This window comes from Solea senegalensis, linkage group LG3, assembly GCF_019176455.1.
Source record: "Solea senegalensis isolate Sse05_10M linkage group LG3, IFAPA_SoseM_1, whole genome shotgun sequence".
Classification (NCBI taxonomy): Eukaryota; Metazoa; Chordata; class Actinopteri; order Pleuronectiformes; family Soleidae; genus Solea; species Solea senegalensis.
In genome coordinates, this window is record NC_058023.1 from 3,812,837 (window position 1) to 3,839,802 (window position 26,966).

The window sequence follows — 26,966 nt, forward strand, 5'->3', positions numbered from 1 at the left end:
TGACTAGCAGTGGGTCAAAATGTCAGTGATATATCGTCTTTCCTTCCTCATGTAATATAATAATCGATACCTCAGGGGCAAATATTGATATTGTAATCAATGAATTAAGGGGCTCTAAAGTAAACAGTCCCTGCCAGTTTCAATCACAGGACGTCGCACAAATGATCTTGGGCCAAAGAAGAGGGAGTTTACAGTGGACAAAGCTACGTTAAGAGATGCTCCATCCACGTTCAATACATATACTTTATGACTTTTGCTCTCTATGTTGTGAATACATTGAGAAAAACCTGCACTTTTAACCTTTCATGGGCGTTTTGTTTTCTACGGTTAGATCGCTATGTATCGCTATACGATTGTCTCGCAATATATTGATTATCAAAGAATCGTTGTATGGTGATATTATTGGTATCATGGACCATGTATCATGTCTTATCGTGAGGTTCCCTGTGATTCCCACCCCTACATTTGACTAAGAATGTAAAAATAAATCCTACATTGGTTTATTAACCACCAGTTAACTCTAAATCATGTTATCTAGACCTGCAAAATCATTGGGGTTTTCCAAACCTCCAAATAAAGGAATGGATGTCCTCAAATACCTTGTTTTGTCCACAAATGAAGGACATTCAGTTTAAAGAAAAACATTTTTTACAATTAATGGTGGTGTAGAAAAAGTGTAAGCACCTGTAACCCAATAGTAAATGATCGAAATGGTTGGTGATTCATTGAATACAACAACAAATGTATTCAACAATAAATAAATACAATAAAACTATTTCCTTCTGATTCTGAATAGCCAGTCAAAATTCAGTTAATTGAATAATTGTTGCAGCGTTAACGTTACAGTGAATCTCTGTGCTGTGATTATCTTCGTCCTCCCCATTGTTTCTTTCTGGCCTTGGCTCGTCACGAGTAGCTCCATTAGTCCCTCATAGTGAAGCATAATATGAAATGTAATCACATTTTCATGTTGGTAATTATTACCACAGCACAAGTCGAACACAGTGCCGTGATGCCGTCGGCACACGTTGCCGATTTAGGCTACTTTTTGTCGCCACAGTCATCAGCTTTATTAAATGTGCTATTAATGATAAAAAAAAATAACACCCGCAAGACCTGAGTCTGATGTCCAAACAGTGCTGAGTGAACTTTTTTTAAAAAGGCCTTCAGGATAAAAGGGCATCTGCCTCGGATTTATTAGAAGATGGAGGGACATGAGGGGGTGAGAAGTGAACAGTGAAGATAACGAGGCTGGTGTTTATGTCCGCTGCCAATAGTTAGTCATACATAATGGAGGGATATTAATAGAATTGCATGCGATTTGACCTTGTGTGGCCATTTGGTGGTGGGAGTCAGTGACAGCTGTGAGATTTCCGCCGTCTAGTTGTGTTCTCGGTCATCCTCGTTCCACATCATCGTCATAATCCACGTTGGTGTCGAAAAACGGGGTGAATAATAGTTTGGTGATGTACTGCAGGAGTGACCTTTTTATAAATTTTAAGGTTCCGTCGCACTTCTGCTGCTACAATACGTCATATATACAGTTAACGTAACACATCGTCAAAAACTAATCTATAATACAGTCGAACTGGATTTGAATGAGCAAAACAACCCAGTCCGTCATTGGTGTTCCCCCAAAAGAAAATGATTCAGAAAGTTCATCAAATAGTTTTTTCATTAAGTGTGAAATTCAAATTTCTAGTTCCCTGATGTGTTCATTCCTCCAAGTAAACATGGCGGTAAACACTTCTCCATTAGCTGTTTATGTTCTCTCGCAAATGGGAAAAACTGAGCGTTACCCATTAAGCGAGCCAGAGGGGGCAGGCAACACAGCGAGATCATTTTCTCCAATGGCGTGTCGCAAATGAGCCGTGTCTCTAGCGTGCGTACTTCGGACATAAACATTTTTAATTTCTTCCGATCGTTGTTTTCCCACACACTCTTAAAAGTAGCCGTGTTCAATTTAAAGTATAAAAATGAATCTCGAGTACGACACTTGAGAGCCGCAAATCCAAACAAGCTGGATTTATTCCAACAGGAGCAGCACTAGAACCAAAATAAGCCTGGTGAATAATAATAAGACCGTCATGTCTCTGTGTCCATTTACATCTGCCAAAATATTAGCCAACACCACGCCAACTTCTGTCATGTGTATAAGTAAAAGTCTCTCCTGACGAAGATCCTCAAATAACTTGGTTGTTTTGGTTGTAATGGAGTAAGTGTGTGTGAGCGCTACCTCTTTTTGGACTTGGAAACGTAAAAGTGCACTAATCGGGGAAGGTTTTTGTTGCTCGGCTAACTGGTATCCGCGTCGCCTTAGGCCTAACATTGACAGGTGACGTACAGAACTCAAGAAAACTCTCAAACATAAGCACGTCGTTCAACACGACACAATCCAGTCATTTGGCACCAGAGAAGCAAGAAAAAGGGCCACACGGTTGGCGTAGTGGTTACTGGTGTTGTTGAAAGTCCCGGGTTTGCGACCCGGTGGGAAAACACAGGCCTTTCTGCATGGAGTTTGCATGCTCCTTCCGTGTGTGTGTGGGTTTTCATGGGGGTTCTCCAGCTTCCTTCCCACTGTCCAAAAACATGCATAGGTTTATTGTCAGCTGGGATTTAGCGAATAAATGAATGAATGAAGGGAGGGAAGAGCTTTTCAGATCATGTTCAGCCTCAAACTCCCATCGCGTTGGTGTAAAGCTGCTGAATTCACCAAAGCACAAGTCGCACCTTTGGCTCACAATAGAACCAAGCTTAAAGGGTGTTTTTATTTGTGCGGAGGAGAGAGAGAGGGAGACCAAAGCATTGTTCGCTCGGCAACAAAAGCCCTCATTCTTCCAGCTGTTTGCCACTGCGTTTAAATACATATTTATCAGCGTCGCCACAGTCAAAACAATCGGCGCTCGATGGCAGCGAGTGGAAAAAGAATCACTGCCACAGCCTGAACAATGTCTAATGGAGCCGGTAAAAATAACAAGCCCGTGTTGAATGAGGCAAATTCAGCTACAGTGCGCTGAGTGAAATACACAGAGTGAATGAATTCAGAATGAAGTAAATTACTGTGACAATGACTTCATTCAGGGTTGTCTTTCTAAGTGTATATGGGATTTCATTCATTCATTTAAAAAAAAAAAAATCCATTTCTCCATGTGCATCCACCACTGTGTGTCAGGAACGTATTTAAGAGATTGTATTTCATGCCTTTCGTCATGGCCGTCTGTCAGAGATTTTCATTAAAGGACGTTATCTTACAGTGAACACGTATAAAACGATAGCGGCCGCAGAGGGAAGAAGAAGGGGTTTCATTGTGACGGCAAGAATGAGAAAATTATTTTACAGCAAAAACTTACCCCCAGTCCGAGAGCTGTAATTTTAAAATCCCCTTTTAGAGGAAATTGCTTTTGCCCTCCTACAATTTTTTAATATCCTGAATCGTTCTTAAAGCTGGTAAAAAACGCGCCATCGACCTGTAGCATTTTCTCCTGCCGATGCCTGAAGGTGCTGTACGTGGGAAGTTATTAGACATTAATACCACCTGGCTGTGTGGTACCGCTGAAGGGACACGAGCCCTGCCCCGTGTGCTCCATGTCTGTCTCCCTGAGCCCCCAGCTTTGCCTGTACATAGTGGGTGAAACATCCCCTTTGCCCCAGGAAAGAGTGGATAAATTATTACTGAAGGGCAGAGGGGGGGGGAAAGAGAACCCTGGAGAACATATATTCAATGTTTCATGAATGTAATAATGCAAGAAGAAATCTGACATCCTTTCTTTTTCAGTCACTGTAACTGAACACACTCGTGCACATCCACGCAGCCCTGAAGACAAATGGGAGTTTCCCAGGATGCAACTGACCTCACCTTCTGTGTAATTTCAGTAGTAACCAGAATCATTTGTCAGCAAGATCCATGGTATCGGGATACTGTACTGATCTGAGGTCTTCCTGTAAAAAACGTCTTCTGGTTTTGAAAAGTGAGGCCCAGGAAGTAACTGTTAGCCATCAGGGGGCAACTCCAGCCATCCACTGTCTACCGCTCAGGGAAGAGCACGCCCCTGCCTTACAGAGTCTACAGACACTTAGGATTTTCTACATCTCATCCTGTGCAACATTAATCCCGGTCCGGTAGCACCTGGATAACATACGTCACCACTATGTTATCTGACTATCAGCTTTTGTTGCCTAAAGTTAAAAATCCCCCAGGTATCAAAAATGGTAAAGAGAACTTTCCTTGGTATCTGTATCCAATTCGAAATTCTATTATTTTTGACAGACCTAGTAGCAAGTAACAAACTCTGCTCTTCTTCTGTGTAATTGTCTTGTTGGCTAACATTGCTCTTGTGTTTTTTTTTTTTGGTCTGAAATGATTAGATTAGAAGTGCTTCACTACGGTCCCCTGTTGGTTTTGCCTCTCTGTATTGACAGTGTGAGTGCCAGCGTGGTGATGAGCCGAGAATCTAAATTACTGGTGTCCATTATTCAGTTTCCTTCCTATTCAAGAGGAAAACAGCTGCACATTTGTTTGGGGGGGTTGGGGAGTTGGGGAGAAATTAAGATGAACACACGCAGGAATTCTAAGGCAAATCCATCAAATGTGAGCAACATGACATGTTTGTAACTCGAGTGTCATGCTGCGTTTCATCTTTGGCAGAATAGGAGAGTTGTGTTTTATTATGTTAGTCACTCTTCTCTTTCAGCTCAGCCATCAGAGTGCACTGCCATGTTGTCTTTGGGCCAACCTCCCTTTCATTATCCAGGTAGTTTCCATCTTAGAACGATCTTAGCTATGCAGTTCTGGTCCACTCTGAGGACAAGCCTAAGCCTTTGTGCACATTTGGGTCTTGTCTGTAGCACCAAAGTCTTTTTGTGCACTTGTGCATCCGTTCTGCAAATTGATCTTATTCATAGATTCATTCATGTGTGCCACACAGCATTCTGAGCCCATCAAGAAGAGCAAATTGTGTGTTTTTACAGCATTGTAAAGCTCACACTTCTCCAGAGCATTTTGTCTGCATTCCCCAACGACTTTAGCACAACAAGGACAACAACTGATATACACTCCGTCAAGCTATTGATCTATAAATGCAAGGATCTCAATGGCATAACTTTCCACCGGGTCACTTGACGGGCTTCAAACCCGACAGGTTACTTAATAAGGGCACCGATGTTGGCACTGCCAACTTAGATGTTGTTTGGATAGGAAATGCAAGAGATATCGATAGAAATGCAACATATTATTTCCACTCCCCTCAAACAACGCAGGCACATATGGAATGAATAGTGCACTAATATCTTTTCATTTTTCAATTATTTTGATACTTTCCTCTTATGTCAAGAATTGAAAACACTTACATATTTAGTTGCACAGTGTAGATGTTTCAGTTCAAATCAAAACATTAATCTCCCTGGCCCAGACTTGTCCTCTCAGATGACATATATTTCAAAATATTGTCCTCCTTAGTTGTATCAGTGACTTCATCAAATCCTTTTATTATCAGATTGAAGAAGAAGAAAAAAACGCACAAATGTAGTGTATCTTCCTTACCATGCCATTAGACATGTAAAAATATCTCTATTTTAAAGAGTTTCTGCGTTGCCTTTCCTTATTGGAACATATTAACTTAAGGGCTCCTTGAAGTGTGCTTACACTTCACAATTCAAATGTTATTGAGGATTTTGAGCAGCGTTTATTATTTGGTGCAAAGTGTTTATGTTGACACCACCTTTTTTTGCCATCATCCTTTAAATATTACCATAAGCCAGTAATTGTTGTCTAGGACCTGAAGAAAAGAGTCACATTTTAACAAGTACATTTACGTAAACCTTATGGGCACAAACACAAAAATGAGCCACTGCCTCATAAATAACAAAACTCAAAATAAGAGTTCGTATCAGACTTCAATACTTTTGTGTTATTCATCGAGTATCAACAATCCTCTGTATCACATTATATGGAAAATGTGTTGTCATTCACATATCAAATGTTTTACCACATTGATCAGGATGATGTTGTGTCTCCAGGACTATCTGACCGTTTTTGTGGAGTGACAATAATCAAAAGTATAGGAGGAGTATAAATCAGCATGAAGTTGTCGACAGGTGCTGCTGCTGTTCTGGGAACTTATGGAAGAAGATAAACGGCTCGTAAAAAAGCGACGTGACGCAACGCCCAGCCGTTTGCGTTACTATACGCCGGCACGGCGGTGATACAGAAAGCAATTAAAATCAATGTCACCCTGCGCCGCCCCCATTGACACACGACACAAACGACCTTGGCGGATTTTAAATGTGTCACGGTGATTTCAACATGTGCTCGGGAGCAACTTAGCGGCTCCCCCACCACCACCTCTGTCAACTGAATGCACTGATGAGAGTAGCCGTAACATCTCTCTCTTAGAGAGGCTGCAGTATGATTCAGGGAAGTATCTTTTATTTATGGAACAATTCAATAACAATTATTTTCATGATACATCATTGAGCATCATGATATTCAGGCCGCCTGGACATATTTTTGATTTTATGGCTGTAGAATTGTCAAAAAATGTTCAATGAGTGAGTGCGCCTGCTAACTTTTCCCAAGATAACTTCAACTTTTCAATATCTGGCAGTTCAACCATTTGTCATCGTAACAAGCTGGGGATTAAAGACAACGTCCACGTTATTGTTAGCTTAAGGCAGCGAACGTGGGTTTTTGTTTTTGACTGAAGACATTTTAAGGCACTTTGCCTGATGAAGACACAATGTTTCGACCCAAATGACCACAATTACTTGTGGATCCCTGGTCTGGGCAGTTGCGGTAACGAGAAGTACGCATGCCAAATCCCATCTGCGACGACAGGACGGTAACAGAATCATTCCATGAATCGGTCCATAAAATGTTGCTGTGTTGTTTTGCCACTTACGGTTATTCCTTGATCAGTTCCCACCAGTTTTAACAGGATAAATGCACAGGCCCATAATCCGCATCACAGCTATCACTAAAATGTCCCAGTGACCCTGCTGTGAACATGATTTAATTTGTTTCTCTGCTACAGCAAAGCAAGAAGGTTGATTAACCGTTAAACCGGTGATTCCTTGATTAGTGGTTATTGGCAAGAAAATAGAACCCCCACATCCACTCCCACCCATGGCTCAGCCCTGGTAATAAGATAACAATTCACAAAATAGAAGAATATAACACATTCCTCCACTTCACCTCACCTTTTCTCATCTCTCGCCTCGGTTCTACAATGCCGTCACTCGGCTCGAGCAGCGTGTGCGTGTGTGTGTGTGTGCCCTCCGCTGCCGACCGCTGAGATTTGCCTGTAATACAAACATCCTTGTTTGTCACCATGGCAACCAAGTCTCCTGCCTGCTGTAGGTTGTCATGCCAGCCCACCCCTCTCCCCCACATGCTCCTCTTCCTCACCCATTAGCACTGTACTGTGGCTGACGTGACGTGTGAACACTGTACGCGCGCTCTCTGGGTTCCAACCAGTTTATCTTAATAAGCTGCTCTCATTACTTTTGCTGTTGCGGCGCCTTGTTCTTCTTCTCCTTGTTTTCTTTTAGCAGCTGCTCATAAACATGCATACTATTAACACCTTCAACGACACAAATGTTTTCACTTGAGGGAAAAACTACAAACCAGTGCAGCCACAGCGAAAGCCAATTAGTAAGAACTTTGTCATTTTAAGAAGAGTTAACAAAAATGCAATTGCAGTGCAAAGATAAAGATGTGAATAAATAGGAGTTAAAGACAACAGTCGGTGAGAATAAACCTCACTACGACAGACAGAAAATAATACAATGAGGCGAAATAAATGGAGTGTGGTGAGGAACTGACTGTGTAATGACTGGTTTAATTGCACAGTAGCACTTGGTTAAAAGGGGATTTTTTTGGGGGGTCTAGTTGTGCAAGTTTTAATGTTCAGTAGCGCCTCCCAGAGGGCAGAGGTGTAAATAAAAGGCTTGTTAGATACTTGCTGGAGTGGGAGGATCTGGATCAGCATCAATTCATTTCAAAATATTTCAGTTTCCATCACAATTTTTGCTCGGTTACAAAAGAGATTTTCACAGAACTAACACAGCAAAATTTATCAAATCTATCTGATGCATTAATATTTTACTCACAATTTACATTTACTCAAGGTAGTAAAATGTCGACATGTACGCATGTAGACTGCCTTGCAGTGGAAATATCACTTGCGCTGAGCTACCGTGTACCATTTAAGTGCGATACAATCTATTCAAAATAATTCAGCCTAGAAACGCATCAGACATTTTAAAGGAATCAACAAGTTGTCCAGCAGAGGGTGCTGTCAGAGTAGTTAGACTTGCATCCGTGGCCTCTTTTCCACAAGACACAAATATGGTCTCCATCCATAGATGGCCAAGTAATGAACAAATCTCAAGAAATATAGTGCTTTAACCCACCTGTTTAGAGCACATTAGCCTCCAGTCCTTGGTGATAAAGAGCGCAGTTATAGGGACCTACAATACGGTTGCAACAGATGTCCAAACATCACATATAATTTCTGTCTTACCCGCTTTCTTTGTTGAGATTGCTGTGTCGGTGAAATGGCACCGCTGTATCTCGGCTCCATTCAGTTCCACCTTTTTGTAACGTTCATTTTACGTTATTTAACATTTAAATAATCGGAATTTGTGAATTGTGAATTCAGAATTGTCAAAGTCTGAATCGCGATGCATCTAAGAATCAACGTTTTTCCCCACCCCCGGTTCAAAGTAGTTTGAGGTAGACACTTAATATGATGCTCTTGTGTCCTAAATTTCCACTGCTTTTGGTCACTGCATCACCAACAAACCCCTTTTGTACCTGAAAAATGCAACCGTCTGTCGTGTTTGCGACACCCACAGAGGATGTGGCAAATGTGGAGGTCCGTTCAGTTTCCCGAGCCAAGCGTCTTGGGGGGCAGACGCAGGCCTTTCTCCCAAAACATGTCCACCCAGTCAGACGAAAAAACACTCATTACCACAGCGTCATGGGGCCAACTCGGCCCACTTGGGGATAATAACTAGGCATCTGCTTAAATTTGATATAATGCTGGCATACTGGGTAGTCTGGGGTCTGTGATAGTGAGTGGGAACTGTTGTGCTCTCTAAAGCTGCTTGACTGCTGCTCTTTACTGCGTAAGCTCGAGTATTGGAAGCTATCTGGCTGTGGCGTTCGCACCAGAGACTCTGCAATTGAGCCTCAGGGTTAAATTTACCATAGTTTGAGTGGATGATTACCTTTATTTACAGCTCTACAGAGAACCCAGACATGGACTACCAGGATAATGAGTGACTACTTCCTCTGCCTGTTTGATCGGACAAGCTCAGGGCTTGAGGAGACATTCTACTGCGGGAGACATTTCAGAGATTACATTTGCTGTTCCTTATCTCCTAAATTAACTCATTACCTTGATATGCTGAATTTCTCTCCCTGGGAACATGTTGGCCTTGAATTTATAATGAAACATGGCCGTTCCACATGTACAGCACAGGATTCGGTGCAAGCCTGTAACTCTCAGCCCCAGTCTTGCCATTGATTTTTTTTGACTCCACGGCAAGATGAATAACCTTGAGAAAGTGGCTGAGAAAAATGAGAAAGAAAGGAAGATGAGAGCTGGGGCAGAAATAAACTGCCTCCACAGTCTTTCTGTGGCTCCTTTTGAAATGATATTCTGTGAAACAGGCAGTGTGATTTTTCATACGGTGGCCAAATCTTCAAAGCTCTCCTGGAGTTTTCTGTTTCTGTCTCTTGGACAAATCTGTGCATGTCTCGAGGTCGTACTCTGATCACTTATCAGCTGTAGTATCTTAGAATGTCTTGGGAGAGATGAGGTGAAAATCACCAACTGTAAAGTCGGCCTTTTACTTTTTTCCCTCCCCAGACTGGGTTCAATCAGACAAACGAGGCAAAACAGTTCACTTCTGTCAATCACCTCCTTCCCATGAAGCTCACACTAATTGCGTATGCAAATTGCCCGAGATGATGAGTTTGCAGCCGCTGTAGGGTTTTGGTGATTGCGAGTTGTGATAATGACGGATTTCCTCAGATTCATTTTCTTAAATGTTGGTAATGAAGAGGCAGCCACTTACAAACGTGGATGATGCTGGCATTGTTCGTCACAAAACAAACTCCGTAAGAATGCCACCCCTCAGTGAACGTTGAATCTGGTAGGAGCTATTTTTCTCAGGCTAGATGTGATGTGACAAAAGAAGACCATTCACGTCAAGATGTGTTGTTTTTTGGTGTTTTAAGCACCGTAAATTAAGTTTCTTTCACTTGCATTGCAATGCTGTGTTCACACCGAACGCGATTTGTTGTGTTGCTCCACACCAATCGAAGAAACCGTCGTCTTGTGTGGTTTCACAGCACCATACAGAGCCGGACACAATGCGACGAGTTTCGCCATTAAATTCGGGAGCGTAGCTGTTGTGGAAGCGTCTCTGCAGACGTTTCCACAACAGACAAAGTTGTGCCACACACATTCCTAGCGGAGACATAATTCGGAGAATCTCACTGCTTATTGGCCTTCGTGTCCGCATGATTTTTGGCTAACTGTTGAAATATTTCAACTTGAGCAACTTGTAATAGACGTGATTTCGTAGCACTGATGTGCGGCAATTGCATCGCTCGGCCCGGTCGGTGCAAATATCGCATCTGTGCATTGACTTTGTGTCGCACGATAAATGTGCGTCGCGTCCGGTATGAACACTGCATAAAGCGCTAGCAGCAGAGTTTTGGTGCCTTGAGTCGATCAGTTCCTTTGACTAAAACAAAGAAACAAAAGAAATGTTTTATCAATGATTGCCTTTATTAAAACAAATATTTCTACTCCAATGACTACACAATTTGTGGTTCTGTTATCACAAGGCGGCAGCTAGAACAAGTACTTAGTGAGTGGACTTCCTGTGTGTTAACAGAAGTGATGAAATTTACCATAATCTTTGAATGTATCTCATTAGCTGCCATGAGATCAGCACGCTGTGAACTCTGCATTACTTTCACTCGCTGTCATGCGCCAAAGTTTAGAATATTCGAATAATCAACAAAACAACCATCAAATATTGGAATTTTGACAATATCACAAGGAATAACATGAGAAGTTTTGAACACAACATGCTTGGCTTTCAAATGGTAAAGTCATGAGAGAGCCATTGCTAGGCAACAGTAATCCCAGCATGTGTGAAGGTAGTGTCAACTAAATGCAAGAAATGAGAACAGACAACCACATTTTTGTCAAACTAAACTATTCTAAACTACAAATACAATAAAAATACTCTGCGTTAAGTTACCATCCAAAGAAAAATTTACTTAAAATTGACTCATCCCGTAAACACAACCCCCATTAGAGGGCATGTACTATACCCACTACACGTATCAAATGTTACACAGCGTCACAACACAAACAAGCTCAACTTGCGTTGTAGTTTATTCTTCTACTGACTCATGAAAACACCCATGAGCTCGTACAACAAAAGCTTCTCCAAGAGGCAACAAATCAGCCAATCCTATTGATATCTTACACCAACACAAAGGAAGAACCTAACTGGCTTGGGACAAGTGTTAAATAAACAGTAAAGACTGCTCCAGCTTTATGCTCCCCACTGGAACGACGCTATTGAATCGTCACAGTCAAATGAAATTCAATTAACTTCAATTAGACTCACTGAACCGGCGAGAATATTCCCACCACAATAAAAAGCGTCAATAGAGCTTTGTGTTTTTTGGTTAAAAACAACAGTAGCCTTTTATCGTGTCTGTTTTGTTCCGCTGTTGGCAGCAACTCTTAATTTTAGGGAACGTCCAACCACCAAATCCTTTTTAAACCTGGGATAACCAGAGTCGCACTGTGAGCCTTTTTCTGGAAGCGACACACAAAACGCGTTGTGGCAGCAGAAAAGGGCAACGTCTGTGTCACGCTCGCGCTGCGATCAGCCCGGCAGCACCTGTGGACCTGCTCAATAATTATGAGAAGCTTCGATCGATAACTGCAGAGCCCGTCTGTCCACTCAGACTGACCAAGCCTTTTAACAGTCCCTGTGGGACCTGAGCACCAGACACGGTCAAATATTACTGCATTGACTAAATGACCTGTTCTTTTTAAATCAGTATAAAAACATGTCCATGGAAGAATAATCACACTCACGCCTTTTTTTTATGACGAAATGGGAGGTGATTATGTCATTATGGCCGACCATGAGATGGCTTGTAATGTGTTATTTTAATGGGACAGATTTAATTAGGTGTACTTCACATGTGGTTTCTAAAAAACGTGATTACCCGATTAGAACAGATTGTCATCAGACGCATTAGAGTCTTCCCAATTTCATATCTTGAGTATTAAACATGTTTGATACAAGCCAGGTATTTTGCGTTTCTCAGCACAAAACATCGTGCACAGAATAGCCATTAACCGACAATCCGCCTCCATGTGATGCGAGTAACGCTGAGAGTCAAAATCCCTGGAATCGTGTGTGCTCCTGAGTCTTGACTGGATCGTCTAGTCTGTGCTGTTCTCAGGATTAAAACATTAAAAATTGGTTACAACGTTTGTTGTGTTTTTGAAGTGAAATTTGAAAATCCACTAGTGTTGCTCAGGCTTCACGCATCATAACTATGAGATATTGCTGCGACTTGAAACCCGATGGCTCATGACATTATGCTTTTTGTAGATTCTAAGCACTAAAATAACCGTTTCACAGTTTTCAGTCATTTCTGGAAAAAAATCCTTTTAGAAGTATTTTAATTGGCCCTCCGTTCCATGTTGTGCACATGGATTTCAATTCCAAACACAATTTGTGCTATAAATTGAAAAAACCCAGCCAAATCAAGATAGTGTAACTCTGATGAGCATTTCAGCCCCGAGCAATCAACCAGTGAAAAATTAATTGGAAAGAAACATATTTGGGGAGCAAGCTTTAAAATCCCCGAGACGGCTCCTGTCAGACTGTAGCGTTTCCTGTTTGGCGTAAATTGTCTGCACACCACTCTCTGTCCTCGCCGTGATATTTGCAGTTCAAAGGCTGTTTGCTTGGCTTTTAGGCGAAACCTTGTCTTTATGGCATCCTTACTACCCGAACCACCGGTTTTCTGATTGACCCCGTATCTCAGAAGAGTGCCAGTAAATGATAGCGCCACTCTGTGTTGACTCGCCGTCTGTTGAGCTGTGTGCAGTAAACACACTCTCAGTGACTCATGACTTCATCTCAACCTTTGGGATCACCACACAGCCGGCTCGCTGTTTATCTTCCGTATTCCTCCTGTATCCCCTTTGTCAGCCTGTCTCTCTCTAGGTGAAACCCATTTGGTGGGAGCCCTGACGCCACTGGGCAGTGAGTGCAGTGTCTGGTTCATTGAATTTGCAGAATTTGCTCCAAATGAATGGGTTAACAGCAGGACAATGGAGATGGGAACCATTTCTTCCCCCGGAGAACAATTTTTACCCATTTAATGTGTGTTAAGTGATTGCGCTCTGTGTTGACCAGTTTCCCTCCAACCTTACTTTGATTCTATTTGACATCTTCATTAACTTGACGATGTGTTTCAGAGGGACCATTTTGGGCTCTTTTTAAATGGCTGCAACACAGGGCAGGATGGTGATAACATAGCAGGCATAGAGGATATTGACCAAAGAGAACGTGGATCATCAGGCTTACCAAGGCTTCACCCAAACCATTTTCATTTGGTTTTAGAAAACATGACCATCCTGGTACACTGAACAATTTGGGTGCTGGTACACCCAAACTACAACTGAGCTGTTGTCTTGGCTGAGTTTTTTTTTAATAAATATTCTTGTCCACAAATGCTCTAAAAACATCTTTATCCACATGAAAACAAACAAAAAACACTTGTAAAGTCAAGAGTAAACCTCTTTTTTGGTCAATCATAAGCAAAAGACAAAGCAAGCAAGTTTCCAAAAAATACTCACCGACATGTGGACTGGACCTGAGCCAGCGAGGTTGTGTGGACAGTAAGTTAATCCAGAGCAGAATTTACGCACATTATTACGGAGCCCCGGACTTGACATGGTAAAAAATAAAACAAAATTGTGCCCCCGAAATTGGTATAATATGAGTATGAAATACAATTATTACACAATTTATTTTCATGTCATGTCCGGGGCTCCATACATTAGAAACAAATATGTTTGTAACCTTAGACTCTTAATTGCGTTGACCTCTCCAGGGTGTGGCCTTTCGCCCAATCTCTGGATTAGCTCCAATTACTCCCACGACCCACACAGTATAAGCAACTATGGATGAGTGAATGCACCGTCAGAGGATCTGTACAATGACTTTTAAATCCACAGAGGCCATGTGGTGGAGTTATGGTTAGCATGGTTGCCTCACAGCAAGAAGCGCCGCTTCACATCCAGGTTAGGCGAAAAAAACGGAAAAATCTTTTAATCTGGCTTCCTCCCACACAGAGGTCTAGGTCTTTCTAATCTTAAAGTGGTAAAATAAAGGTTAAATAAAATCCTCCCACTGCACCGTGTGCTTGCGTGTTGTTATTTAAAACAGGATTATCCTGTAATCTGATATAGCTACTGGACTGGTCTTTTTAAATGTTGAATCGATTATGAGGCTAAACCTGCTGGCTCTCGGGTCGTGGTGCTCTGCCAACATGGAGATCAGAATGACTCCTCGTAAATCCATTGGGCCCGGAAATATTTACAATATTATATCGGTAAAAAAACTTTTTTCTACGACCTCCCTGTCGTAGAGGTTTTTATACAAGTTATTTTGCATGTAAGGAATCAACGCACACACAACTCAACAAGTCAGATGGCGCGGCACAGTTTGCAGGTCGCCTCCCTCCTTCGCCGAGAGCAGCAGCCGACTCCACGCTCACTTCCTCATTAACTCGTGTAATGAGTTGAGTGTGTATATAGATGCCACGAGTCCCAGACCCTCTCCATCCTCCGGGGTGCAGCCTCCTTCTGTCCCAGCATCAGTCAGGGAGTCAGTGTGTCAGATGTTATTTTTTTCATTCAGCACAGCTTGCGTGTATTTTCGGCGCGTCGCGGGTCGCCAGAATGGGGTCGCGATCGCGCGTCGTGTTTCCAAACCTGTCGGAAAAAGCACCGCGGGACGAACATCAAACAACCAGAACACCTGTTTTCAGACGGCAGTTCCTCGTTTAGCCTCGGCTCAGATGAAAGGAGCAGAAAGTTTCAGACCGGGGAGGGGATGGTGGGGTGGTTGGTGGTTGGGAATTGCAGTGAGATCAAAGCCGTGGCATCGTGTAAAAGGCGGAACGGAATGGCTTGCAATGGATGAATAATATTATGTTGTTGGGTCTGTATCAGAGAGTTTATGTTAAAATAATCTGTCTTTGTTTGTGCTGTGTGTGATGTTGTGATGCGGGCGTAATGCTGGATTTATTGTGACTATAACGTTACACTCAAACGTGACAGATTATTGTGTAAATGGCCTCGTCGTGACACCGATGTCTAATAATTGTTGATTATTGACCAATTTTGTTTGTTTTTCTGTGTTCGTATAATGGAAATGTGTGCGTTGGCGGTTAAGATATAGTTACAAATGATACTCATTTTCCTATTAAGCATTGGATTCTTGTAGCGACACGGGGAAAATTACAATCTGCTTCATCACGGTGCTTTTCTACATCTTTTCATGTACTGTGAGTAGTATTGATCCTCTACTGAATGTACATTCTTACCTCTGTTATCAATATATTTGACATTCTAGAGTCACAATTATGAAATGCCACCTTCTCTGTAGAGCTGATAAATGAGTAATCATAACAAAACACACTATTGCAAAGGTTTATCTGTGATGATAATCAAGTTTGTTTTTGGCTTTCAAAAACCCAATTTTTTATCTTGACCTCCACATGGAAAACTGATTCCACACAAACCTCTACAGTATAAAACCCACTGAATATTGTCATAATATAATTAGTAAAGTAGAGTTGGTTGAATACAGATCCCCTCTCTTTCTTTCGTATGGGATCGAGCTCAAAGCCCCACAGGTCCATGAATTCTAAAGCCGTAGAAATGTCAAAATTTCCATGTCGTCACACAAAGAGAGTGATGGACAGATGCTGGCTGAATTTCAGAGGTGTGTGTTTGAACTGTGTGCACCCCCCAGGGAAAGATGGCCCTCAAACTGTCTGTCATTTTGTTTTTACACCGTGAAGATGTCACCACAGACGATTCACTGTACGTTTGATTACCAAAAACCACACAAAAACATTTCCAAGTGAAACAAACACAGAGAATTAAACATGTGAATCAGAATCAATATCAGGAAAAATAACAGAAATTCAAAAATAAAATACACTTAGAATATGCATAGAAATTAGACTAAAGATTATAGACACTAAAATGTTTACCTCTGTCTCAAATAGGCAAGAACTGAATATATTAGTACCTATATAAAGTATATAAACAATATTATGAAAAGGTTATTGAACCAAAATAAGCTACTTAGGCTTAAACCTACCAATGTTTGAATAAATCTACTAAGGTTTAACCTACTTAACTAAAGTTTAGAATTTATTATGTTTTAATTGAATAAATAAACGAAATTGCAACACAAAAAATCCAATATTTATAGCGAGAGACACTCGGTTATCTTATAAAGATACAATTTGTGAAACAAACTAACAAAAAAAAACAGTATTATTGTCCAAAAGTCTTGCTCTTCACACAAGAAATCACATTTTTGTTTGTCCACACACTCTACAAACATCAAACTATTGTAACTTTGACAGTTGAAATGATCAGTCCTGTTTTCAATATCACAATATCTGTCAAAATAATCACAATGACCATATTGTGCAGCTCGACACAGCGTGTGCACTTCCTGTGTTTGCACAAAGCCGCGACATAATTGGACTTGCTCCGCAACTACAAAGGACACGTTTCAATAAAGCGCTGGCCTGCTGTTTGAAAAATAATTCACCGCAGCAAAGACACCAAAGAGAAGGCGGATCAGTCACTTGCGCTGCGTATTTCCATGAGATAAAAGTCACTCAGTGACAAGAAAACAAAAACATCGGCGAGCTCGGAGTTCTTTAAGCGCAACAGAACATTGATTACACCATAAAATGCCGTTAGGTAACACTGGACAAAACACAGGAAAATGTACCTTAAAATGATTTTCCTCCCTCCCTTTAAAGAGTCGAGGTTAGCAGGCACAAATATTCATTACGCATAAATACAAAATCAGAGCGATTTCCTGGCATCACCCACCTTTTGCCCTATCAATTTGAATGCGTGGCATATCCGTAATTCATTCCGTTACAATAATGGGATTTCACCACCGTTGTAGTGGCAAACTTGGATGACTGCAACAGCAATACTGGACTGCCCATCCTTTATCCTCAGCATGTGCCCTGCACCTACATTAGTGCTAATGATTTCCCCTTCATCAAAGTGTGGAAATACTGTTTTGTGGGCTGCGTAGTTTCCACTTCATGTTCATTAACCAACCCGAAAGGTCTCCTTTGTATTCCAGCCTCACATTCTTCACAAGAAACATGTTGCCTGAGACGCATCCGAATAGAGACGGGGATGGGCAGCTGAACACTGTGTCAGGCTTATGGAATTCAGACGGTGCATTGAAGAGAAGGATGAAACAACGGGGGCTATATTTATCTTCTTGATTGATGTTTTTTCATGTCATTGGTTATTGGCGTTCTTTAAGTTTATCCAAGTTGAGACAGCGATGACTCTCAGCATCGGGTATAAAAAACAAATGCAGCTTAATATTTTTGTACCCGACAGTCACTGATACTCATGATTATTTGCATCCGGTCTTTGTTGGACTAGGGTCAAATGACGCCCAGTCGATTGGCATTGTCATGTTTGTACGATGTTTTCAAACGTCTTTCCGTTTTGTCCACAAACTAATATTATTCATCCAGCCATTCATTTTATACTGCTTTATCCTCCACATTCACTCTCTCACTCACAGCTACAGTCTATTTTGAGTGTCCAAATAACCCTTATCACCACATTTTTTATGTCTCTGGACAAGTTTTGCTCATGCAACAGAAATGTAAAGTGACATAGTACGAGCCAGGCTTACGTGGAGCTAGATGTTTCACTGCACTTCTGCAAACATACCCATCCAAACCCATCTTATGGGATTCTCTGGAAAATCTGGACTAATCAGACAGGTTTATTGGTTTGTTGACCAACTTAGTGAAGTAGGACATGAGCACAAGAGGGAGGGAGTATTTTTGTCATGACTTTGGCACTTTCTCCTCCCTTGATTAGAGAAAGAATCATGGTACTGCTGCTGGTATTAAGGCCCCAGAATGGTCCACCAATCCCTACTGCAACGCCACCGACTGTTTGTGAGCTGCCATTTCGGAGCCTGGAGTTTAAAATGTATGTTTTAATGGCTTATGGAAAGCAGAAGTAACTATATTTTTAAGGGGTGGGGGTGGATTTGACTGAGAACTCATTTGTTTCACATCCACCTGAAACCTACTGTATAGTGTTGACGGTCAATGACAGTGTCCATGCTCCCATACATGTTTATCTTCTCGTATTCAACTCCCTCAGTGGCACAATAATTTGAAGGGACGTCATCCTGTATTGAAAAAGTAGAATTCAGACCTAAAACTCCTGGGCAGGAAAAACAGTAACGGCTATGATCTTTTAACACCAGAATATTCAATAAACGTTGTGTCATATGATTAAATGTCTGCACAGGGACATATAAGGCCTGGACAGACCTGAGATACATTTGATTTGTTAGCTTGTCAGCACCATGCCGTCTTACTCGTCTGAGAAATGAGGCGTCGCCAAAAGGGAAAAAGGGGAGGGGGGGTGGGAGGGGTGAAAGATAAGAGTGTTCATGAGCAGCCAGTGATGAATTACACAGTGGAGGGTTTGATTAGCTTTTTATCTGCTCACGGGACTCTTGGGTATGAGCGGAGATTGATGGGCTGTGGAGAGCTGACATGGTTGTTGTTTATTTGGCCGCTGTGCACTCTCCTGGAGTGCAATGTGCCACAAAAAAAAAATATGGGCAGCCGAGGCCTCTGAACACCTCTCTCCCTGCTTGTCATTTTTGTCTCTTGTAATATTAGTTATTTTCTAAGGCTGCTGATGCACCTCTGAGTGTCAACGTAGGAACACATTTCGCCTCATTTTCCACTAATAAACTCTCTGTCTCTGAGTGTCAGCGTTAATGCTGCGCTATCTCCAGTTCGCTCACCTGGGGAGAGCATGTTAGCGATGTACACTTGTGATGAAATAATCCCCAAAAATCGATAAACGAGAACAGTATTGATCACCTGCATTTAGTCTCACCATGTACAAGTATTATCTCTGCTGCCTTCCAAGGAAGCACTCAGATGCCATAGATTTTCTTAAAGGTTCAAGGTCACCTTCACTAATACATGTAAAACTAGCTAGCGTAAATGAGGTAATTATAGAAAACAGGTGTAACACGCAGATACAGTATAGACTGTAAACATTTCTTTTAAAACACCAAAATCAATTTCCTTTTTTTTTCTCACAGTATGCCAGAAATAACTCAATGATAATCACACATGAATAACAAGCTTGAAAGAGGAATCTTGGCATAGAACTCCCTTTGGAAATTAAACCTGAGTGTTGATTAATAATGAATGAATCTTATTTTATTCTGATAGAAGTTCTGGACTCTCAGGAATCACAGGGGCAAACTCTCAGCGCTGAAATATGGATGTGAATCGCCGCCAAAAAGTACCTCAATGATGTTGAAATCGGTCATCAACATGAATCGTGTAGCTTACTGTACACATGGAAATTAAAGTTGTTTTGAGAAGATTTCAATCATTATATCGCTCTAGAATTCTGGATTTTACCTCCCTCTGATCACTTACATTAAGCCATTTTGCACTAGGAGTAAGAGTTAATTTATTTTTGTAATGTATTGTAATAACTTATGTGTTGACTGGAAGCAAAAAGTTGCAACTCGCAAATATCTGTCCGCCTGTTGCCTCATTTGTCCCGCTCTAACAAGCTAAAATCACAAAGGAGGGCGAAACGGTGTGGTTTTCAAATTTAGCAATATGGCAGAGCCACTTTCCAGCCTGTGTGCGTGTGTAGTCTGTCAACATCCATTTCCTTCACTTAAAGCTCTAATACCTTGTATTGAACAACAAGCAGGCTTTTCCCCCAAACAGAATCCAGAGCTAAATAAGCACCCCTAATATAACCCAGCTTCTCCAAAATGGGCACCAGTGCATCCCGAGTGTCTGTAACTGTCGGGCTAATCAGCCCTGATGAAAGTCACCGCGGAGACCTCGTCCCTCCTCATGGATTTACGGGGGACGGCAAAACCAAAGGGCTCATATATTCGCCACCAAAGTGGATATGGATTGATGCTATTTACGAAGCCTAAAGCGCAGACACACACACGAGGAGGAAGTATTAACCTCTGATCACGTTACCAATGAACAGACCTTTCTAAATTGCGCTTGCAGCAGGTTTGTATGGATCGGGGGCCGCATCTTGCCGGACATGAATCTGTGAATGGTCATCTGCTCGTAAAACGTGTCGTGTCTTTAAAGGTGGTCGGGTAATCACGGGATAACCGGTCCTCAGACACCTGATGTGGTGGCCATTATTGCAATTTCTTAGCCTGGCTAATGGCAGTGACATTGCGTATTGGGTGTAGTCACCTCTCACCTCCAAGAGATGTAGATGAAAATGCCTCCGTACACAATTGGATGGACCTACATGATTCGGATGACGTATGCAGAGCGTCAACAAACATAATTGTTGTAATTTTCTAGTAGCAAAGACTATATCTTGGTCTTTTTTTGTCATCCACCTTCTTCTCTCCTTTCCATTCTTCTTTTCACCCACCTCTCCTTCACTAACCCCCATTCCCTTCCTCTCTTTTACCCAAACACTCCGAGTCTGGTTCTGTCAGTTTTCTCTCTCTCCACTGTTGCTGTTGGGGTTTCTCTGTTAATATTTGTAAGGTCTTGACCTTACCATGTAAAGTGCCTATAATATAATGTGTTATGAATCGATGCGATACAAATAAAATTGAATTAAATCTTGTAGCGGTGTTGACCACTTATGCCTAACTTATGACAATGAATCCCTTAAAATGGAAGCAACAGCTCTTTGTTAGTCGCCATGTTGGATGCAGATTGCTTTAGCAGATTGGTGCCCTTGCTAGACTGGGCCTCTGGACCGAGTTCACCCAGAGTAGCAATTTCTCAGACGTCTTCAGAAACAAAATGGTGTTTTGTTTTCCTCTTCTGTGGCATAAGAAGAGTGCACATTAGCAACAACAATAGCGTCCTCCCCGGAGTCTGTGACCTATTGGTGGGATTAAGCAAAGCTCTACAGTACACGACCATTTGCTGAAGCGAAGGCAGCTCATATTGTTGTTGGTTAATGGTCAGAATGATCATGTTTGTCATGCCATTACTGGGGTTTTCACTCGTGCTCAATGATGAGTTTTCACCCTTATTGTTGCTCTGTGTCTTCCTGGCTGACAGATGCTCAAATTAGCAATTTAGCCAAGATAAAGACCTGCTTCATCCTGGATAAAAATGTTGAATCGCTGGGCTGGTTTTAACTCTGTCGGGTCGTTAATTACAGCTGTGTCTCGAAAATTTAGGGGCCCCAACTCTCACTTTACATCACCCTTTTTGCCACAGATGCACCATCTGTATCAATAACTCCACACAAGTTTTACTGAAACTCTTTTACAGCGTCACCATTCACAGCCTTACATTTATATGCAAATTAGATTTTTAATGAAGTGTCAGTCTTAAATTAGCCTTTAATAATCTTGCGCTTTCTCATCCTGTTATATTATACATCATTTTATTTTTGGTTTTTAAATCTGTCCAACATGTGAACATTTACTCCGGCACTTCTTAAACAAGGGTGAAAAAGGTTTTATTTTTAATTGGCTTCTTTTTTTTTTTCGTCACGTCGAAAACTTCTCAGTAGAAACGCACATCTTTGACATTGCATTGACGTGCAGAGGCTCACCTTTCAACACACCAAAACCAAAACATTTGAGCAGGGGAAGATGAAAAAGTCATCCTCTCCTAACTTTTACATCTGTTACCATTTTATCGAAGTCTCTGTGGCCCAGAAAATCTATAGAGTTATAGATTGCTAACCAATTCCCTAAGTGGTGCGACTGAAGGTTGAACGTATTCAAATGTAATCAGCCAACACCTGTTTTTATGTTTTATTCCTTGTGCTCCATACAGACCCACTGACACCCAACATAATAACATAATCTTATATTCATCAGGCGGTGTGCTGTTGACAAACTCTTGGATAACCATGCTATAAATAATTGAAAAGGCCACCAGCTTCAATGCAAACATAAGCGCTGGGAAAAATACTGTTTGTCGTTTAGTCATGGGTCAGACTGGTGGTGGTGTTGATATGAATATGCTTCACAATATCACAACCTTGAGTATCTATACCAATATAGTATGTTATTATCTTGTGTAAACTATGAGAGGACGTTTACATATTTCTTCTTATGTTATCCGATCCCTTTCAATCCCAATCATCATCCCTAGTTGTCTTATTTAAACAATATCAAAGTCGGTACTTCACCCATTGGTACCCTTTAGTAAGTCACCTGCCGAATTTGAAGCCAGTTATGCGATTAACTAAAAGATATTCCTTGCATTTATAGATAGATTTAAGGTTTGTGGATCGTACTGGATACCTTTTTTTTCATATCTAATCCAGTGATTCTGGCCAGTATCAGACCAACATTGTATGGTAAACAGGTTTTCATCCAATTATTCCACTCCTGGGAGATGATGGAGGTTTCAGCAGAAGATAGGGCAACAAGGCCACAGATCCCGGGGTGTTTCCACTTCACCACAGGCAGGAGCTTCCTCCACTCGGCCTCCCCCCCCCCGCTCCACTTTTGGCTCCAAAAGGAGCAGCAAAAAAGGTCAAAGCAGCCTCTGCTGCCCTGACGCATTATTTGCCCTTTCTGCTCGCCAAGATCCACCAGTGACCTCTGGTCAGATACCCACTCACTCTGCTGAACCTCCTGGCACTCGTGAATATTATATTTAATCTATGTCTGTGTAGTGTAGTGCCGCCTTTTTAAAAATCTATGGACCCCAGAGAGGGCTCCAGCTACCTGCTGTTCTCCTAGTGTGTTAATCTTCAATAGCCATGGTGTCTTTATACCTGTTTCTAATGGGTTTGCAACTTGTTTTTCCTTTTTCTTCAATGTACAAGAAGAATGATAATTTAGGGAGGACTGTATCGGTTCATTTTGTGGTGGAATAATGGCTAGCACTGTTGCTTCACAGCGAGAAGCTCACTGGTTTGAATCCTAGAAGGGCCTTTATTTGTGGAGTTTCCAGGTTCTCCAGTTTCCTCCTACAGTCCAGAAACATGCAGAGGTTAATTGGACAAAATGACTGTAGGTGTGATCTGTCCAGGATATGCCTTGCTTTTTACCACAGGAAAACACTATGAAATAGCTGCAACTGGTGATCTATAAGCACTAAACTGTTAGTGGGGTAGTTTCCTTTTGTACATTGTGACATTATGCCATTTCAACATTCAATCCTGGTCTAAACCAGCAAACCAGGAGCATATAATCTGATGTTGTGTGGCCACCAGCAGTCCTAGCTGCTGAAGAATGACCAAGATACTGTAGCCCCACCTGCTGTACAGGAACACTTAATGTCCAGGCTACAGTATGTGTAAGGAGACATGGAAGAGAAAGAGAGAGACAGAGGGAGCACACATCATCATGGCACGTCATTATTTCTGTACGCCGCATGTTTCTGGAATTATGTGTGCAACTGGCACACACACGACATGCTATTTCATGCTGTAGCGTGTGTGTGTGTGTCGTCGTCCAACTGCCGCCAATCTTCTGATTGGTGCAAGTGCTTTTCTAGGTCAGACGGTGGCTCACATGCGTTCCACACATGCAGTCAAATATTCCCTTTCTTTCTCTCTCTCTCTCTCTCTCTCTCTCACACATACACACATGCAGTCACAGCCAAAAGCTTCCACCGGGGGAAGGTGATGTGCATTAGTCGCCTGGTTGCTCCTCTTCCTCTCCGCTCTAAATATAATCATGATTCACAGTGATGGCACTCGCGCTGACTCAAGATGGCGGCATGCATTCAGTGGTTCTTCACTAAGTCTGACAGGCCGTCTTCTTCTTCTTCTTCTCCACAGTCACTGAGATAGTTCCCCACCCCCCCCACCTTCTTCTCTCCTCATTCTAGCACACCTGAGCTGTACAGTATGTCACCGCCTGTCAATGGAAGACTGATGGTTGCTTTTGCTTGGGAATAAGCTATAGGTAATAAACGGGGCACTGCCAGCTGTTGCGCGATGCTCGGTGGCTCCCAAGGGTGGTGATCAGGTGGGTGTTCATCTGGCGGCTGCAGAGGAAGGATGAGTCTTAGCTCTGCCCCATTGCCTCTCTTCCTCTCTTCCTTTTAATCTCTTCCCCCCGTGTCTCTCGCTCTTACTCTATCTACCTCTCTACCTCTTCCATCCACGTCTCTCTGTCTTCCTGTCCCTCGGGTGTCCTGAACTCAGTGTGTCTGTGCCCTCAGACAGGAGTCGGGTTAAACGTGGCAATACATCATTTTGTTTCTCGGCGTCTTTCAGTGGTTTTTTTTGAGCAGGTGTTGCTGCAAGGGAAGGGACAAAACAAACAGGAGAGCGCTAGAGATGAACAGCCGTGATCTAAACATTAGTTTTGCACTTTAATTCACTTCAATTAGCTTTATTTTTATCCGTCAGAAAACCGCAATTTGTGTGAGAGCACGAGTGCGTGTCGCGCTCATCACATCAACATATGGCACACCGTTATCTAATCACATCAACATATGACATACATACATTTTTCAGGGTGAGCACCATCTGTGAAAAGTCTTAAATAGAGCATTAAATATTCCTTAAGCACGTTATGGTGTAGCATGTTTATTTCAGGTGAAAGATTAAGACTTTTTGGTTGAACCCCCACTAGAGGAAATTCAGATTTCTAACATTCGTCATAACACCTGATGGTCAACAGCGCAACATGTGAATCATATTTGATGTCAGTTTTGATCCTTAATTGAAACCGACATTAATTTATATGATTCGTCATGTAATAACTGTAATTTAATCTTTAATTTCTTGCAGTTTGCCCCCAGTCACAAAGGTATAAGTATACTAAAGCAGTATCACGTATACTGCTTTAGTGGTGCGACTGAAGTTCCACGTAAAGCCGGTACAGTTTGAGCCAGATTTGTCATCGCATTGATCTCGACTCCATCATTTCACTGTTTCAACTTATCATTTTCAGCCCTCTTTTCATCGCGGCCATCCATCACAGAAAGGACAGATTTAATATGTTTTTATTTTGTCCCCATCGTTTCAGGACTCAAAAATGATTAGATTTTGGTGGTCACGCGTGAAGGTCACCACAGGGAAAAAATAGGGCTTTGTCCTCTTGAAATCTGGAATCCTTGAGCGCCTGGATAAGCAGTGCATTGGAAGCACATGGATTCTAGTTTGAGGGCAATTTGCTGCTGTGTCAGATCTTTACATGCAGTCCGTGATCGGATGAAACTTCTTCTTATCGTGTTTTGAGGAGCTGCGCGTGTCGGACTCAAAGTGAACACGAGAGATGGAAGAATTGTTCAAATAGCATTTGGAACTGTGGAAAGACCAGACTATTCTATAGCGTACGCATCAATCTCGAAGTGACACTAATGGACTGGCATACTGTATGGCAGCATGCGGTCTGCAATTTGTGGTGTCCCACAAGCTTTTCCAGAGCAAACTGAGGAATATGAATTTAGTTTCAGACACACACACACACACTGCTCCATCACAGTTTGAGCCCCCTCCTCACATCGCCGTTCTCCATCTTCTCACTGGTGCAGCAGTGCAATCTTCACATGCAAATATCCTGGGAGGCGGGTGGCCAGTTGATGCCGCCAACTTGGTAACATGAATTACATTTGCATGCGATTTGAGAGAGAGGAGGAGGAAAAAAAAACAAAAAAAAAACAACAAGGGCTCAGTGGGAAGCTGCTCTGCAGGAATAACAAGCCAGAAGAGAGGCTTGATTGCTCTCCTCTACTGACTCTTCAGAATCCTTAATGTTTGTCCTCAGGAGAAATGACTCTATACTTGGTCATTTGTGGGCGTTTAACCTTCGTTGCGGACGCGTTTCTGATTTTTCAGTCGGTCACACACTTCACGTCAGTAGTGCATTTGTAATTGGGACGTAATATTGTAGATTTGCCATCCAATTCAGACACGATTAGGGTTACATACACTAGAGGGTGTGGTCATTTCTATCAGTGCTTCTCAGCGATTTAAGTCCAAATCCGTAATCATTACCGGGCGATGACTTTCACCATGGGTAAGAAGGTGTGGGAAATCTACTAATCCTGTGCGTAAATATTCCCTTAAATCCGGTTTACAAGTAGTTCTCTGCGGATTTTCAAGCCTGTGTCAAATCTCAAATGTTTTCAGCATAAGACGATCAACATTCCAAACCAAAATAAGGTCAAATGTACTTGATCTCAGAATGAAAAGGATGTTCTCTCATAGTGTTTCCTCCCTGCTCCAGGTTTGCTGTCTTTTGGCGGTGCTTAAATCGATTTCTCATCCTGTACAAATTGGACCATAAATTGGTCCTGTGGTAAACTAATACCGTCGAAAAAGGATCTTTATTGTCGTTATACAACCCAAATTGTACAATACTGATCAGAGCACGTCGCCGCAACGGACCAACCTGTCTAACATTCATACATGTTTTTGATGGTAGGAGGATACTTTTGTCCACTGCCACGGTTGCCGTGATAACCTCCAGACAGATCGAAGATAGATCGGGTAGCATCTGTCTATAGCACGCCACATGGACTTTTAACAACCTAAAACTTGACGACGCGCACACCAAGTTTTCTGAGTTTATGCACATGGCAAGGCTCCCAAAAGTGCACTCAAAGACTAAGTGTAAGATTCAGAGCA

General features: G+C 42.0%; 1 protein-coding gene across 1 annotated transcript in view; it reads left to right on the forward strand.

Moving 5' to 3' along the window:
- Positions 1-26,966, forward strand: part of syt1a (synaptotagmin Ia) — a 167,492-nt gene that overhangs the window by 2,063 nt on the left and 138,463 nt on the right. The window lies entirely within an intron of this gene.